At 44.1% G+C, this 11,544-nt stretch overlaps 1 protein-coding gene across 1 annotated transcript in view; it reads left to right on the forward strand.

Annotated features, from left to right (window-relative positions):
* The window catches only part of GRIN2B (glutamate ionotropic receptor NMDA type subunit 2B), a 1,689,627-nt gene that overhangs the window by 443,602 nt on the left and 1,234,481 nt on the right, over window positions 1–11,544 (forward strand). The window lies entirely within an intron of this gene.

The following is an 11,544-nucleotide window of genomic DNA, read 5'->3' on the forward strand; positions in this document are numbered from 1 at the left end:
AAGCGACGGGAGATCCGACTTGGATTCCCGCCAATTCTACACGTGTGCGGCGTGTTATGAATCCTGAGGGGGAAGTCCCCGCCGGATTTTAAATAAAAATCCGGCATGGGTCCCCCCTCAGGAGCATACCGGACCCTTAGGTCTGTTATGGGTTGTAAGGAGAGCCCCCCTACGCCGAAAAAAACGGCGTAGGGGGTCCCCCTACAATCCATACCAGACCCGTATCCAAAGCACGCTACCCGGCCAGCCAGGAAGGGAGTGGGGACGAGCGAGCGCCCCCCCCCCCCTCCTGAGCCGTACCAGGCTGCATGCCCTCAACATGGGGGGGTTGGGTGCTCTGGGGCAGGGGGGCGCACTGCGGCCCCCCCACCTCAGAGCACCCTGTCCCCATGTTGATGAGGACAGGGCCCCTTCCCGACAACCCTGGCCGTTGGTTGTCGGGGTATGCGGGCGGGAGGCTTATCGGAATCTGGGAGCCCCCCCTTAATAAGGGGGCCCCCAGATACCGGCCCCCCACCCTAAGTGAATGAGTATGGGGTACATCGTACCCCTACCCATTCACCTGCAAGAAAAGTGGTAAAAACACAAATAAACCACACAGTGTATTAAAATATTTTATTTTTCTGCTCCGGAGGCCGCCCCCTGTCTTCTTTATTAGCTCTTTTACCAGGGGGAGCTTCTTCTTTGACGTCTTCGGGTGGGTGGGGGCCGCCGTCTGGTTCTCTTCCACCGCCGGGGGGGGATGGCTTTTAAAAAAGCCCCCACCCCCCCGGCGGGTTTCCTCCGGCGTCTTCGGCGGGGCTCTTCTTCTTCCGCTATCCCGACGGGTCTTCTCAACTCTCCGGGGTTCTCCTTCTGTCTTCGCCGGTCTCCGTTGTTGACTCGTCGCACCCCGGTTCTTCGTCTCGCAGTCCGGTCCCTTCTTCCGTGCTGTACGTCTTCTTCTGTGCTGTGAGTTCTTCTTCCGCGCTGTGACGTCATGTTCTTCACTTCTCTTCTTCTCCCCATGTTGACTCGCCGGTCCTCCTCGCTGAAATGACGGATGCGCGCCTTGCATCGGACCTATATAGGCCTCGCAATCCTATCATGCTCTGGTACCTACCCATGTGATACCTACCCACGTGGGTAGCATATCATGTAAAAAGGAAAGCCGCACATGGTGTAATACGTCCAACGTAGTTTATTTAAAACAGATTAAAATCTACTTACATCCATAAAATGTAATAGCAGCATAAAAGAGATGCCGGCCGGCATGAATAGGAGCCCTTCCTCCTCGTAAACACGCGATGACGTCACTGCACGCCGTACCCAAAACGATGTACCCCATACTCATTCACTTAGGGTGGGGGGCCGGTATCTGGGGGCCCCCTTATTAAAGGGGGCTCCCAGATTCCGATAAGCCTCCCGCCCGCATACCCCGACAACCAACGGCCAGGGTTGTCGGGAAGGGGCCCTGTCCTCATCAACATGGGGACAGGGTGCTCTGAGGTGGGGGGGCCTCAGTGCGCCCCCCTGCCCCAGAGCACCCAACCCCCCCATGTTGAGGGCATGCAGCCTGGTACGGCTCAGGAGGGGGGGGGGGGGGGCGCTCGCTCGTCCCCACTCCCTTCCTGGCTGGCCGGGTAGCGTGCTTTGGATACGGGTCTGGTATGGATTGTAGGGGGACCCCCTACGCCGTTTTTTTCGGCGTAGGGGGGCTCTCCTTACAACCCATAACAGACCTAAGGGACCGGTATGCTCCTGAGGGGGGTGGACCCATGCCGGATTTTTATTTAAAATCCGGCGGGGACTTCCCCCTCAGGATTCATAACAAACGCCGCACACGTAGAATTGGCGGGAATCCAAGTCGGATCTCCCGTCGCTTCTATGACGGCTCTGTCTCCATCGCGGCAAGCCAGCTCGGCGCTGGCTCCCGCGATGGGGCTCGTAGGTGCTCAATCTCGCTGAGAAAGAGAGCGAGATTGACACAAAATCGGCTTCACCTACTGTATGTCAGCAGTTATTTCACACTCTATATACTCTTATTAAGACTGCTGTACATCATGGCAACTCCTGCCCATGTGATATGACTCTGTATCAACTACTACTGTTAATACTACTACTGCTGCTTCTGCTGCTGCTGCCGCCCAGTCAATACACCTATGTCAGCAGTTATTTCACACTCTATATACTCTTATTCCTACTGCTGTTCATCATGGCACCTCCTGCCCATGTGATATGACTCTGTATCAACTACTACTGTTAATACTACTACTACTGCTGCTTCTGCTGCTGCTGCCGCCCAGTCAATACACCTATGTCAGCAGTTATTTCACACTCTATATACTCTTATTAATACATGCTGTACATCATGGCAACTCCTGCCCATGTGATATGACTCTGTATCAACTACTACTGTTAATACTACTACTGCTGCTTCTGCTGCTGCTGCCGCCCAGTCAATACACCTATGTCAGCTGTTATTTCACACTCTATATACTCTTATTCCTACTGCTGTTCATCATGGCACCTCCTGCCCATGTGATATGACTCTGTATCAACTACTACTGTTAATACTACTACTGCTGCTTCTGCTGCTGCTGCCGCCCAGTCAATACACCTATGTCAGCAGTTATTTCACACTCTATATACTCTTATTAAGACTGCTGTACATCATGGCACCTCCTGCCCATGTGATATGACTCTGTATCAACTACTACTGTTAATACTACTACTGCTGCTTCTGCTGCTGCTGCCGCCCAGTCAATACACCTATGTCAGCAGTTATTTCACACTCTATATACTCTTATTCCTACTGCTGTTCATCATGGCACCTCCTGCCCATGTGATATGACTCTGTATCAACTACTACTGTTAATACTACTACTGCTGCTTCTGCTGCTGCTGCCGCCCAGTCAATACACCTATGTCAGCAGTTATTTCACACTCTATATACTCTTATTAAGACATGCTGTACATCATGGCAACTCCTGCCCATGTGATATGACTCTGTATCAACTACTACTGTTAATACTACTACTGCTGCTTCTGCTGCTGCTGCCGCCCAGTCAATACACCTATGTCAGCTGTTATTTCACACTCTATATACTCTTATTCCTACTGCTGTTCATCATGGCACCTCCTGCCCATGTGATATGACTCTGTATCAACTACTACTGTTAATACTACTACTGCTGCTTCTGCTGCTGCTGCCGCCCAGTCAATACACCTATGTCAGCAGTTATTTCACACTCTATATACTCTTATTCCTACTGCTGTTCATCATGGCACCTCCTGCCCATGTGATATGACTCTGTATCAACTACTACTGTTAATACTACTACTGCTGCTTCTGCTGCTGCTGCCGCCCAGTCAATACACCTATGTCAGCAGTTATTTCACACTCTATATACTCTTATTAAGACTGCTGTACATCATGGCAACTCCTGCCCATGTGATATGACTCTGTATCAACTACTACTGTTAATACTACTACTGCTGCTTCTGCTGCTGCTGCCGCCCAGTCAATACACCTATGTCAGCAGTTATTTCACACTCTATATACTCTTATTCCTACTGCTGTTCATCATGGCACCTCCTGCCCATGTGATATGACTCTGTATCAACTACTACTGTTAATACTACTACTGCTGCTTCTGCTGCTGCTGCCGCCCAGTCAATACACCTATGTCATCAGTTATTTCACACTCTATATACTCTTATTAAGACTGCTGTACATCATGGCAACTCCTGCCCATGTGATATGACTCTGTATCAACTACTACTGTTAATACTACTACTGCTGCTTCTGCTGCTGCTGCCGCCCAGTCAATACACCTATGTCAGCAGTTATTTCACACTCTATATACTCTTATTCCTACTGCTGTTCATCATGGCACCTCCTGCCCATGTGATATGACTCTGTATCAACTACTACTGTTAATACTACTACTGCTGCTTCTGCTGCTGCTGCCGCCCAGTCAATACACCTATGTCAGCAGTTATTTCACACTCTATATACTCTTATTAAGACTGCTGTACATCATGGCAACTCCTGCCCATGTGATATGACTCTGTATCAACTACTACTGTTAATACTACTACTGCTGCTTCTGCTGCTGCTGCCGCCCAGTCAATACACCTATGTCAGCAGTTATTTCACACTCTATATACTCTTATTCCTACTGCTGTTCATCATGGCACCTCCTGCCCATGTGATATGACTCTGTATCAACTACTACTGTTAATACTACTACTGCTGCTTCTGCTGCTGCTGCTGCCGCCCAGTCAATACACCTATGTCAGCAGTTATTTCACACTCTATATACTCTTATTAAGACATGCTGTACATCATGGCAACTCCTGCCCATGTGATATGACTCTGTATCAACTACTACTGTTAATACTACTACTGCTGCTTCTGCTGCTGCTGCCGCCCAGTCAATACACCTATGTCAGCAGTTATTTCACACTCTATATACTCCTATTCCTACTGCTGTACATCATGGCACCTCCTGCCCATGTGATATGACTCTGTATCAACTACTACTGTTAATACTACTACTGCTGCTTCTGCTGCTGCTGCCGCCCAGTCAATACACCTATGTCAGCAGTTATTTCACACTCTATATACTCTTATTCCTACTGCTGTTCATCATGGCACCTCCTGCCCATGTGATATGACTCTGTATCAACTACTACTGTTAATACTACTACTGCTGCTTCTGCTGCTGCTGCCGCCCAGTCAATACACCTATGTCAGCAGTTATTTCACACTCTATATACTCTTATTAAGACTGCTGTACATCATGGCAACTCCTGCCCATGTGATATGACTCTGTATCAACTACTACTGTTAATACTACTACTGCTGCTTCTGCTGCTGCTGCCGCCCAGTCAATACACCTATGTCAGCAGTTATTTCACACTCTATATACTCTTATTCCTACTGCTGTTCATCATGGCAACTCCTGCCCAAGTGATATGACTCTGTATCAACTACTACTGCTAATACTACTACTGCTGCTGCTGCTGCTGCTGCTGCTCAGTCAAGACAACTATGTCAAAAGTAATTTCCCACTCTATATACTCCTATTACCACTGCTGTTCATCATGGCACCTCCTGCCCAAGTGATATGACTCTGTATCTACTACTACTACTACTGCTGCTGCTGCTCAGTCAAGACACCTATGTAAAAAGTTAATTCCCACTCTATATACTCCTATTACCACTGCTGTTCACTGATACCACTGATAGTTAATTTATCCCTTAACTACCCCCATTTGTGAGGGTCGGGGTTTTCCTTTAAAGTCCCATGCAAATCAATGGAAAATGTATGTTCCCACATAACTTCTGTACGCCTGGAGATATTTCAATAATACCCGCTATACATATTACTTATATGCCAAATAAAAATATATAACAGTTAAATTAACCCTTACCAACACCCTTATATAAAAGATGGGTATATTTATATTACTATGATTTTCCTCCCCAAAAGGTTAAGATAGGAAGACCGGGCAACGCCGGGTATTCAGCTAGTAATAGTATAAAATGTTTTCGGTTATTATTAAGCTAGATGTGTTGATGTTGATGTTGATGTTGATGTGTTAGATGTGAAGTTAGATGTGTTTAAAAAACTAACAATTTCAATAAGAAATGAAACCTTTGCAAAATATAACATTTTTTTATTAAAAAAAAAAAAAAAAAATTAAGACATTAACTTCTGAAGCTCTGTCACCTCATCCATGTTTTTCGTCAGTTGTTGCACCAGTTGCTGATTTTGGCGCGTCAAAAAAAGTATCTGCTGCTCATTTGCCAGTACTCTCTGCGTCAGGTTTTTCATGGCAGCTTGTTTCCCCTTGAGCTTTTTTAAAACTGTTAGGATATAAGAAAAAAACATTTGGATTTCAAAGACCGTTACGAAAGATTATTTTCAGCCATAAAAATAATAAAGTCTGACTTAAGAGACTCTATGAAAGAGGATCTGGCAGAGGCAATTCTCTTCCTTAGAACTCTACATTGCATTTATTTGCATTTGCTAAGCCTAGAACTACATTTCAAGATTAATATAAACCATTTCTAGGTTTTTCATATTTTTTTTTTGGTTCATTATAGATAAGCTTTGTTTTTGTTCTAAAACAGCCAAATAATGTGGTCTGTATTTTTGAACTGTTAAAGATCATGTTCCTGATGTTTAAGCCTGCTGCTACTATCCAGTCACTTGATTGTTTTCATTGTGTTTGTCTTTTGCTTAAACTGTGCAATACAGTAGACTGTTGGCTTCCCAGCCAGTAGTCCTGTAGTAGTTTGTGTTTCTTTCCCTCAAGGAATCTATAAAATACATTCATAAATAAAGTGACAATCCAAACTAAATGAAGGTAAAACCATCAATCCACCACCGACTGTGGGTCTAAAAGTGTTCCACTCAAATTAATGTCCAAAAAATGACCACCCAACATTTAGAAATCAAATGTGGTAAGTCATGATGAGTGGTAAATAATAATGGATAAAGAAACAACAATTATGCCAATCTCAGCACAATGTAAATCATTAAGAACAGTGATCACAATAAAAATAATGTCATCCAAAAGGTGCTCCAATCAAAACAGTGCATGGTGCGACATGATGCAATAAAAATTATTAACCACAAAATAGTCCAAAAAATAGTGGCATGCATAAGTGAGCATGAACAAAATTAATAATAAATAAATGATGTGCCAATCAAAAAGAAAATCAGAAAATGATCAATACTGACAGTGCAGTGTTAAAAAAATGTGTCCAATGCACAATCCGTGCAGAAAAATAAATATAGTTCTATAAAAAATCTTTCAATCAATAAAATAGAATAAATAAGTGTGTGAAAAACTATAAATCAAAATATAAAGTGCAAATAGTGCTCCAATGAATCCATTCAAGAAAAACTTGGGTGGTTGATGCTGAACGTGCAAACGTGCTTGTGTAGAATCCTTCAGGCTCCCCACAGTGTCTGGAGAATAGTGTGTTCCAGCCCCTTACCTTAGGAGGGCTTTACAAAAAGCCTCTATGTATAAAATCCCAAATACGGCGGCTTGCTGCTCCACTCCCATACAACTCGGCTCATGGGTTAAAGATGACTCTCAAATGACAAAAGGGAAGCCTCCATAGCATAAAATCTTACGATTTATTGAGTAAAACAAAATAAAATACACTCACAAACAGATGAAAGTAAACAGCGTGTCTGTCTTTGTGTCTCCGCTCTGCGGCCGCGAGCGGATGACGTCACCAGCAGCTCTCCACGTCCTCACGCGTATCGTGACTGACAAAACGTCACTTAATCAATGATTATGATTAAGTGACGTTTTGTCAGTCACGATACGCGTGAGGACGTGGAGAGCTGCTGGTGACGTCATCCGCTCGCGGCCGCAGAGCGGAGATACAAAGACAGACACGCTGTTTACTTTCATCTGTTTGTGAGTGTATTTTATTTTGTTTTACTCAATAAATCGTAAGATTTTATGCTATGGAGGCTTCCCTTTTGTCATTTGAGAGTCATCTTTAACCCATGAGCCGAGTTGTATGGAGTGGAGCAGCAAGCCGCCGTATTTGGGATTTTATACATAGAGGCTTTTTGTAAAGCCCTCCTAAGGTAAGGGGCTGGAACACACTATTCTCCAGACACTGTGGGGAGCCTGAAGGATTCTACACAAGCACGTTTGCACGTTCAGCATCAACCACCCAAGTTTTTCTTGAATGGATTCATTGGAGCACTATTTGCACTTTATATTTTGATTTATAGTTTTTCACACACTTATTTATTCTATTTTATTGATTGAAAGATTTTTTATAGAACTATATTTATTTTTCTGCACGGATTGTGCATTGGACACATTTTTTTAACACTGCACTGTCAGTATTGATCATTTTCTGATTTTCTTTTTGATTGGCACATCATTTATTTATTATTAATTTTGTTCATGCTCACTTATGCATGCCACTATTTTTTGGACTATTTTGTGGTTAATAATTTTTATTGCATCATGTCGCACCATGCACTGTTTTGATTGGAGCACCTTTTGGATGACATTATTTTTATTGTGATCACTGTTCTTAATGATTTACATTGTGCTGAGATTGGCATAATTGTTGTTTCTTTATCCATTATTATTTACCACTCATCATGACTTACCACATTTGATTTCTAAATGTTGGGTGGTCATTTTTTGGACATTAATTTGAGTGGAACACTTTTAGACCCACAGTCGGTGGTGGATTGATGGTTTTACCTTCATTTAGTTTGGATTGTCACTTTATTTATTAATTTTATTTATTGGGCAAGCGCTACTACACCCAACCTGTTATTCATTTACTTTGAGTGCGTGAGCATTTTTAGTAGTGGCTGCTGCTCATTAGTTGCTATTTATGGTATTTATTCTATTTCTATTTTTAGTTTGTTATCACCTTGGTTAGGTTGATTTGCGCATTAGTTCCCCCCCATTTATAAAATACATTCGCATATTAATACAGAGGAGTCGGAGTTGGGGAGTCGGAGTCTGAAGTACATAAAACTGAGGAGTCGGAGTCGAAAAATTTATCTACCGACTCCACAGCCCTGCTTTAAATGCTGTCCATTTTTAGAGCTACATTTTATTGTTGAAATTTTATTAATCTCTGTGCACATATTTACCCTCCTGATTGATGGTAAAATTAACCGTCTCATCCTGCTCCTCTTCCTCGTCACCCACTACTCCACCAGAAGTTTCGGGGGGGGGGGTGCAGCTCCTCCTCTTGCTCCTCCACAGGAGCTGGGGGTGGTGATGTGGATGGCCCTGGCTGCTCCTCCTCATCCCTCTCCTCCTCTTCCACATCCTCCTCCTGCTCCTCCTCTGCGGCCTGTCGCCTTGTGCGCTTGGGGCGCACAGTTGGTAGCGGAGCTCCTATAATAACACAATGTTCATATATTATAAAAATGTTTTCTAATGACGTATGCAAATTCTGTGTACTCTACTGTATTGTATATGAATACAAATTAATTTATATAGACAGTTAACCAATGGGACAATGTTATATTAAAGGGTCTTGTGGGCACTACAGGGGACTGAGCGTGAGCTGGGCTGCCACCATGGTAAAATGAGCTGTTTTTGTCTCCTTTGTTTTGTTCAGACGATCTCATGTTAAAAAAAGGACTTGATGGAGTACACGGGATTACTATAACAACCCCACGCCTAACACAGGAATTTAGTGGGAATCTATATATATAAAACTCAACGTGTGTGTGCATGTATGTATGTATGTTCCACCATCACGTCCAAACGGCTAAAGATATTTACATGAAACTTGGCACACAGGTTACTTATATGTCAGCCACAAATATAGGATTGGTGGTTTAACCCTTACCCACCCCCATTTGCCTTGGTCAGGGTTTTTCTTTAAAGTCCCATTCAACTCTATGGGAAATACATGTTATTTCATAACAGCTGTAGATATTTCGATAACACTTGGTCACATGTTATCTATACGTCCACTTAAAGTATAGGATCGTTAATTTATCCCTTAACTAACCCCATTGGTGAGGGTCGGGCTTTTTGTTTAAAGTCCCATGCAAAGCAATGGGAAAAGTATGTTCCCACATAACTTCTGTGTTCCTGTCTGCTGTCCCATGTTTTTTTCCAACAGTACTATGAATACCTTGGCTGGTGGTGATATATGTTACAACAACATGGCGTCTTGGTTAACAACATCTGACCTTACATTAATTACATATGACCTTACATAACTGTCCCCAAGGGACCCGGGCTGGCTCAACGCGATTGCCACTGCGCTGACAAGCCATTCACCTCTGCAGCTAGGGGTTCGGATCCCGCTCTCGGCTACATGTGAATTGAGTTTGGTGGTCTCAGCTCGGCCCCCGGTGGGTGTGCTATGCGAGGTAAGCCTGCGCTTAGTATGCCCACCTCCCTCCCACAAAAACCACCACACTTACACACGCACTCGCAATTGGGTTAACATGCACGCACTCTGACCATGCGGTCTCTAAAAAGAGAGGCGAAGGACTAACGGGGCTGGTTGAGCGGGCAAATCCTCTCACTCCCTTATAGGGAGTCCCTCTGCCCCGTTGGGCTTCGAAGCGGAGCAGGTAGGACGGTCTGTGTGGGAGGACCCCCTCACACCCGCCATTGCCACCCAGGGCATGGAGAAAGGTGGCAGATTACCTCTGGGGGAGGCCTGCCTACTCCCAACTCCTGCAGTCCGGCTCCTCTCTCGAGTACACGCACAAAATACACTTTAGGGGAAAAAAAACATAACTGTGACCAATAACTTACCAGGATGATATTTATTCCGGATACGCCTGACCCGGTTCATCTGGCGCCTCTTCAGGTCGGACCACTTTTTGAGGATCGCCATGCGAGTGTGTTCTTCGCCTAGTTCCTCAATCAGGGAGCTTATAACTCCCTGTTTTTCTTGCTGCCTCCGCAGCTCATCGTATCCTGTTTCCAGGAACTTCTGCAAGATGAAGAACAAAGTATATTGTAATACTTTTGTTGACAGCCTTATGGATATATGACGTAAATGTATGCTATTCAACAATTGGAAGCATTCTCGCCTTATTAATCAATGACAGGGGTAACATGACAGATTTTATATCCTGCCATTTCGGTCGCCACCTTTTTTACATAAATATAGCAGCCATTATCATTTGCATAATTATGAATATATTATTAACAACACAGGATACACGTATAGGGGAGATATGCGTTGCTAACTCTTTTCCCTGTCAGGAGCCTAACGCCCCGGGGGGTCAGAGACGGGACCTTTTCGGAGGACCACTGACGTATGCAACCGTCGCAGTTTTTTGTGATGTCACTCTTTAGGTGTGTGCAAATTTTTCCTTGCACCGGGTGGAGTTTTTGGGTTGTGTTTTGCACGCCACAGGCTTTTCAACAGAAAAAAAACCAGCTGGAGGCAGAATGGTTGCAAAACACTACGGGTTTGTTACCTAACTCTGGGTTTCAAGACCAGTCCACCTCCAGCTGTTGCAAAACTACTACTCCCATCAGCCACGGTCTGTCAGTGCATGCTAAGAATTTTACTTTTGCTGCATCTAGGGTGCCACAGTTTAGAGACCCGTGCATAAAGGCCTGAAAAATGGGGGCCTGCAGAACTTACAATACTAGAAGTGCCAGCATTCCCAGGCATGCTGGAAGTTGTAGTTCTGCAACATCTAAAGGGCAATATGTATTCGAACGTCCTTGGGCCTTGAGGACACTGAAGTCAGGACGTTCGCATACGTCCTATGTCCAAAAAAATGTTAAATTCATTATGCTAAATAACAAGGAAAAGTGCCTAAATACACATTTGCCAACCAGGGTGTCTGCAGCTGTCCAGGCATGCTGGGACTTGTAGTTTTGTAAAAGCAGGAGACACATTTTTTGTGAAATACTAATATCTGATCATATATACTAACTTTTAAACTAGACTAAAATGCAGTTGAAGATGATGAAATAACAGTGGTCAAAATACTTACACAAATCAGCAACTTTTCCTCAGACTTAGTGAAATTGCTTCCAACCATGTTGCTGTGTGAT

Source organism: Rana temporaria, chromosome 7, assembly GCF_905171775.1.
Source record: "Rana temporaria chromosome 7, aRanTem1.1, whole genome shotgun sequence".
NCBI classification, from domain to species: Eukaryota; Metazoa; Chordata; class Amphibia; order Anura; family Ranidae; genus Rana; species Rana temporaria.